Genomic DNA, 7,318 nt, shown 5'->3' on the forward strand with positions numbered 1-7,318 from the left:
CATCAGCTTTTCCCCTAGTGCACCGCAGCCTCGTTCCCGAGTGCGCCCAAACTCCGGCAGCCGCCTTGCCCGCCACAGCCGACGCCACAGCTCCTCCCAGCTCCTCTCTCCTGCTCCCCTGGATGCGTGTGAACCCGAGGAACCCGTAGAAACAAATGGTGAGGCAAATGGTTACCCGTAGCTCGATTCCGATGAACTTCCATCGTTGGATGTGCTCGCCAGCGTCCAACTCCGGTGAGGTGACGTGGCGTCATTAGCCTGAGCTAATTACTGCGTTAATCTCGCCCTGTGTCACTAACAGACCGGCCCCACCACCCTAATTAACCACACAGTAAACCTTGTTTAGCTTAAGTTAATCACAATGGCCCCACACGTCGGCGTTGACCGCGCTGACGTGTCCATTGACCGGGCCCACATGTCTATGTCCCTAACTGACACTGGGTCACTGACTAGTGGGTCCCACTGGTCAGGTTTTTACCTGGTCAGCCACAGCCGACCTGCTGACGTGATGCTATCGTCATGCTGACGTAGTAATATTTTCTGGAATTTAAAATAAATCATAAATGATTTATAAATTACAGAAAATGTCCAAAACTTCTAAAATTCATAGAAATTCAACCATAACTCAGAATGAAATAAGTTATATATGAAAAATGATCAGAAAAATCCAATCTATCCATCTGTACTGGTTTCATGCATGTTAGAATAACTTATGACTACTGTCTAGGGCAAATCATATAAAGGGCATTTAAACCATCACATATGGAGTTTGATTTTGAATCTTTGATTCAAACCAACTTCATTTAATCTGGTTGCTAGCTACATTAGCTCAGAACTCATCATATTGCCATGTCATGATCATGCATCATATTGTGCATTACATTGATTGTGTTCTTCCTTGTTTGCCGGTGTTTGTCCCCTCTCGATAGACGTGGTTCCGATCATGAGTTCGATGACACCGATGAAGAACTATACTATCTTCAGAAGTGCCAGGCAAACAAAAACCCCTTGTTCATTCCGATACAATCCCACTCTCTCGCTCCTGCTCTCTTTTATCTCATTAGGACAACAATGATTCATCTGTTACTTGCTGCAGTAGTTGAACCCCTTTCCATTGCATGATCTGTCATTAACACAGTAAATAGATGAAGCCCACTAGCATGAGTAGGAGTTGTTTGAGCCCTGATGTGCCTACTCGTTCATGCTTGTTTGTCATGCCTGCTACTGCTTAAAGTTGAGTCAGGTCTGATTCGTTTGAGATGAATCGGAGGTGTCTAAACATGTCCTTCTGTGTGTGAGCTAAGTGTGTGAACACGATTTGGTAAAGGTAGCGGTGAGAGGCCATGTAGGTGTACATGGTGGGTTGTCTCATTGAAGCCGTCCTTAGGAACTGAGTTCTGTGTTTGTGATCCATGAATAGCTACTACCACGCATTGGGCTCCTTAATTGACTCTCTTGGCTTCTTAATCACCCTTGTCCTCTGTCCAGGAGTTGCAAGTAGTTTCTGGTGTTTGTAGTATGCTGGAGGTCGTGCACAGCGCTGACTCGATGGGTGGGCTGTGATGCGGTAGGCACGTGGCCGGGTATGCCTGGCGCCCATTTGGTGTCACGGAACCCAGTACACATCGTTCGGGGCCGTAAGTGGAAACCTCAGCCGGACTCCCTGCGGATGGAACCTGAATAGGCGATAAACCTAGACTAGAGACTTGAGTGTTTAGGTAGGCGGTGGCCGACACCCTCGCTGGGCTTCCGCTTGAAGGTTGCCAAGTACATGTCGTTTAAACGGCGGTAAGTGGTGACAGCATGTGTGAGGAAGTACACCCCTGCAGGGTTAACATCATCTATTCGAATAGCTGCGTCCGCGGTAAAGGACTTCTGGGTTGCGTATACAGTTCATAGACAAGTGAAAGTGGATACTCTAAAAGGCGCAAGATAAGCATGAGTGCTATGGATGGCGTTCTCGTAGGGAGACGGGAGTGGATCCACAATGGTGTATTGATATGGTGAATATGTGGACTCGAGTGCGCCACCTCAAAAGAGTTACTTGCAGCCGTAGTTCAGGATAGCCACCGAGTCAAAGCTGGCTTGCTGCAGTTAAACCCCACCATCCCCTTTGTTGATAATGATGCATACACTACTAGGGAAAAGGCTAGCAGCAGCGCGGGTTTTAGATGTATCAGTAGCGCGGGTACAGGCGCTACTAATAAGGCGCTACAGCTAACGCATAGCAGTAGCGCGTGCTCACACGCGCTACTGCTACACAAGTGTAGCAGCAGCGTGGTTAGAGGAAGCTCGCTACTGCTAGTAGCGCTAGCGCGCTTTGGCTGGACGCGCTACTGCTATTGAGGCGCTACTGCTAACTTTTATACACTCGCTACTGCTAATTTAAGTAGTTTTTTTTGGCATATTTGTTTTGTATTTGAACAGGCTTTGTAGAAGAATCTTTAGCACATAGAAATGTCATCGTGATACACATACAAATGCCTGCGAGACCACAAATGTAAACATACCATGTAGATACAAATAGTCTCATCATAATCATCATCCAACACAAAGTGATATCTTGTCATCATCTCGAAAATAGCGATACATACAAGTCTCGAATACTTTCAACTACAACAACGTCATCCATCTAAACAAATGTATACGCAAGAAGTGCTATCACTATGAGTGAGAGCGGAACTATGCAGTACATGAGGTGGCGGTTACAAGTCCTCTCTCGCGCTAGCGTGAACCTCAAGTAACTAGCTTCTCCTTCTTGTATGCTTTTGAAGCCTTTATGGCTGGCGCCCGTGAACCCATTCACTTGCGCCTGACACTCATGCCACTCGTTGTACATCCCCGGAACCTTCCCTTTGTACACGACATAGCATTTCCTCTCGCCATCAAGAAACTAGGTACCTGTTAGAGATGCATGTTCATGAAGAGGATGTACAATCATATATATGCAACAAAATATACTAGAGCAACACCGAAAAAGAAAGGGTTAGCAACTAGATGCAACATATATAGTACGCAAATTAATTAACTAGAGGTACGCAGGTCATCGTACGCAAACTAACAAAGTAGCATTACGCAAGTTCGGCAGGGACCGTGGACATCACAAAGTTTCATCGCTACAAAAAGTATACAAGTTCAACGGACACATATCATCATCATTGGCATCATAAATCACTAGAAGTTCCATCCTTCCATATCATCGAGTACGAACCCTAGCTTCTTGAATGGCGTGAGGTCTAGACGTTGCATGCCTATGCGAGTTCGGACGTCAGCTCGCGATATAGGGCCGTGGTGGAACATCCCCTTCTCATCGACGACTTCTTTCATGATGATCGTCGCAATGTCGCTTTGGATGCGAAAGAAGTCATCTAAGTTTATAATTCGCTTCTCCATGAGATTCTAGCCACTTGTGGATATGATCATCATTTTTGCTATTAATGCGTAGCTTTTGGTGATCCGTGTTGAACTGAATCATGAGATGGACGATGTAGAATCCATCCTTCTTGCTTGGTTTTGGGACATGGATGCAGGAGAAGTTAGTTTTATGCACGAAACCCATCTTCTTGTTCCTTTGTTTCTTGATCTGCACATGGCCACCTCTAAAGCTGAAGCCTTGGAGAGCATCATCTAGAATATTCATTATGTGGGTGTAGTCCTTTTTCTCGTAGTCTCTGGAAGGGTCAAAATACACGGCGTGGGAGACTTGCGGGTAAAGAACGATAAGGACGGCGCGCCCGTTGCTGTGGGGAAAAGACACCTCAAATTATTCCCCATATGAGAGAGAAGGAATGATTGAAATGCACGAAAGGGTTGTCCGGAACTAACTTACTTTGGATGATAAGGCACGAGGACAATTTCCCGGTCCTTATTCTGTACCATGAAGTTTTGGAGGTACTCCCTAGTAGTTTCACGCTCAAAGTCGCCGAGACTCAAGAAAGACTCGTGCATGTAGTACGGATCCGCCACACTGATTTGCGAGACTTCTTCACTCTTCATGACGGAGCTCATATGTAGCGCAAAAAGGCGGACGATAGTAAAATCAAGTCGCCTTGTTAGAAACATCTCAAAGATATGGTCAAACCGCAGGAAGAACACCTCCACGGGCCATGTGTCGAGGTAGCACTTCCCCTCAGGCACACGAGCCGCGTATGTTGGATATCCTGGATCCTTTGAGGCTAGTAGGCTTTTCTCAGTCGACAACACATGGTCGTGAAATCTCCTGAGATCCCCTGATAGTGCCTCCAACGGTTTCGGCGGTAGCATCGGCTCGCCCGTGAGATGGAACATGACCGCACCTTTCACGGGTACACACTCTTCAGAATGCATCGCCTCGCTGCTATGTGCTCTGGCTTGTTTGGAGGCAGTTACCTTCCCCAATCTCTTCCTCTCCTTATTCTTGGGCACACCTTCCAGACCCTTCCTTAACACCTACCCCAGTGTTCCCGGGCTAAGTACTGTACGACCCTCGCGCCCGGCTAGTTGAGCCTGTGTTGAGGCGGCATCTTCAGGCGTGTCCTGTGAGGATTTCATGAATAGAGACTTTTTGCAATCCATGGTATGACCCTGCCCGGGCATATCATCCATATCCTCATTAGCAAGCTGATAGCCCGATTCGTCATACGGTTGACTCATCATATCTATGTCACAGTCATGCGCGTTTGTATTGAGGTAATCCATAGGGTCGACCTCCGTCTCATCATCCATTCTCTGTTCTACAGGAGAAATTACATCAGCCAGTACTATTGCACCCCCTTCATCATGTCGTCCACCGCTCTCACCCGGCACTACAGGAGCTGGTAATTGCGTAGGTGGGGTGGTGGTCTCCGCACATGCTTGTTGATGTGTGGTAGTTATTTGTGTGCTCTCGGCCGGCTCCAGACGAATAAGATTCTTCGGCCATAGCAGCACCCAACCCTTGCAGCTTCCAATCCGCGGCGGGGTCTCGTCGTCCGCTCCCACATGCTGTACTGGAGGAGGCAAATCCTTGTGCCCAGATTTCACACTGGTCAAGCTAACCCTGAAGTGCCCAGCGGGGATCGGCTGGTTGTGGAACGTGCGTTGAGAGGGGTCCATTATCATCCCCTTTCCCATGTCCACCTTCTGGCCTTTGATCAATTAGAGTATGGTGCACGAGGTTTCTTTCGCCTGCAAACACATATGTCTCTGGCGTAAAACAACCGAAAGGCAACAAAAATGGAATATTATCTATATATATATGTTGGTGCGACATGTAATTACCGTGACGACGTCGAGCTCAGCCAAAGACGAAGGCCCACCTATCGCGCCTGAGACTGAGGACGGGCTTCTATGAGCGGGAGAGGCTGCGAGAGGAGGCCCGGTTGCTTGAGCAAGTGATGGTGCGATGGTGTTGTTGTTCATGGAGTTGCTCGCGACGAAACTGGGCATCGGGAAATCATGTACCATCTTGTCTGGATTTTCCTTCGCCCAGTTGATGATAACTGGAACCAAGTTAGTAGCAAAATCATTTCTGCAGGCAGTTACAGCTCCATTGACTGCCTGCTGTAGCAACTCATATTGTCCTCGGCTGCTTTTTTCGCGTCCTCAACTGCTTTTTTCTCGACCGCAAGCTTCACCTTTGCATCGATGTCCGCCTTACTAAACTTCTTTTTCTGCTTCTTGGCCTCCGGGTCGTCATTGTAAAACACCTTCCACGTGGCGCCGTCTCCAGCGCCGTGCACATGACCATATTGCGGCCGCTGGTCCAAAGGGAGTCCCTTAACTTCGTTCAAGGCCCGGTTGAGAGGGGTGTCCCACTTGGGCCTCATCGGAGAAGTAGGGCTTTCGGCTGCAAGCCGGTGTTGCTTCTCTATTAGTCTAATCAATTTCCTTGTGATCTTGTCCGTGTAAAAAACCTTTTTCTCCTTGTCCCACTTGTAGCGGGCCCTGATGAAGTCATGCTCCAAGGGGTTGGTGAACTTCGCGAAGGGGTCTGGGAGACCCCCGGCTTCATGTTCCACGTCCTCCTTATCCCATATGGGCCTTTTACCGAGGTAGCCACGACTTCCGAGGCGATGCTTCCCCATGTTCCTTTGCTGAAGGCTTTTGAATTTCGCAGCCTTAGCCTTGGCTGCCTCGGTAGCGCAAGTGTCCTTGAACTTTTCGAACTCCTCTTCCGTAAGTGTCGGATTTTCCTCCAGAATCTTGGACAGGGGTTCATCAGCCTCAATAGCTCGTTTCACCCTCCCTTTCCAGGAGGCCAAATCATTGCTGAACATGCCCATGGCGTGATTGTTAATCTTTTTCATCTTCGGATCATCCCACGGTTGTTCTATGTTATCATCCCGGTCGGGGAACCTGAATCTCTTGTGCAACTTCGTTAGGAGCAACTGCGTCAAATGTTCTTTACTTCTTAAGTCATCGTCGTTGATGCTCGCGCATTCCCGTAGGATGCATCCTACTTGGTTCCCATAGCACTTGCGAGGTTCTTCCGGCTCTAACGGCTCAAACTTGCCAGGTGCCATCTTTGTGATCACAAGTCGTCCAATCCCTAGTTTGTTAGGTTTTCGTATCCTCTGCTTCTTATGCTTCCTATTTTTGGTAGCGGCATCGGGGCCGGTACCTTCCCCGCCGGTACCTTCCCCACCGGTCTCGGTGCCGCCATCGGTGCCGGCGCCGTCAGTGTCGATGTCAGCGTCAGTACCATCATCGAGGCAGACCTGCAAACCTTGCTTAGCAGTCAAATAGTCGAGGTACTCTTGTTCACCCTCATAATCCATCTCGTCTGCATCTTGGTCAGAAGGCCCAGTTTCTTTGTTGTTCGGCGTGTTTCCTATGATTAAGTGGCCTCATTTATTTCTAAAAGTATTAATAAATGAGAAATGACATAAAAAGAAATCTATGTGCCAGCACTCGATATGCCAACTATGTAGCACAAATCATGCCTTTATTCACGGGAAATTTCGGCATGACCTTTGCTAAAAAATGGACATATCGAGCGCCTGAAATTCACCGGAATGGAAATGAATCAACATTCCGGCGTAACATAGGCCACTCGGATCATTTTCCAAACATGACATGTTCAAAACATGACATATGCACATATCACATGTCCAGTTCAAATTTGCATATAAATTCAGCTAATTTTGAAACCTAGCTAAATTCATAACTAAATAGATAACCTAATTAATTAACATAACCGAAGAACCCTAGCAGAGAGAGGGGGGTTTACAGAGGGTGCAGAGGCAAGGAGGCATGCCCGACGATGGCCGGCAGGGGAGAGGAGGGAGGCGAGGGCCGACAGGTCGGGGGCGAGCGCGCCGGGGTCGGGGGCGAGCGCCGGCGCCGGAGTCGGGGGCGA

This window comes from Triticum dicoccoides, chromosome 6B, assembly GCF_002162155.2.
Source record: "Triticum dicoccoides isolate Atlit2015 ecotype Zavitan chromosome 6B, WEW_v2.0, whole genome shotgun sequence".
NCBI classification, from domain to species: Eukaryota; Viridiplantae; Streptophyta; class Magnoliopsida; order Poales; family Poaceae; genus Triticum; species Triticum dicoccoides.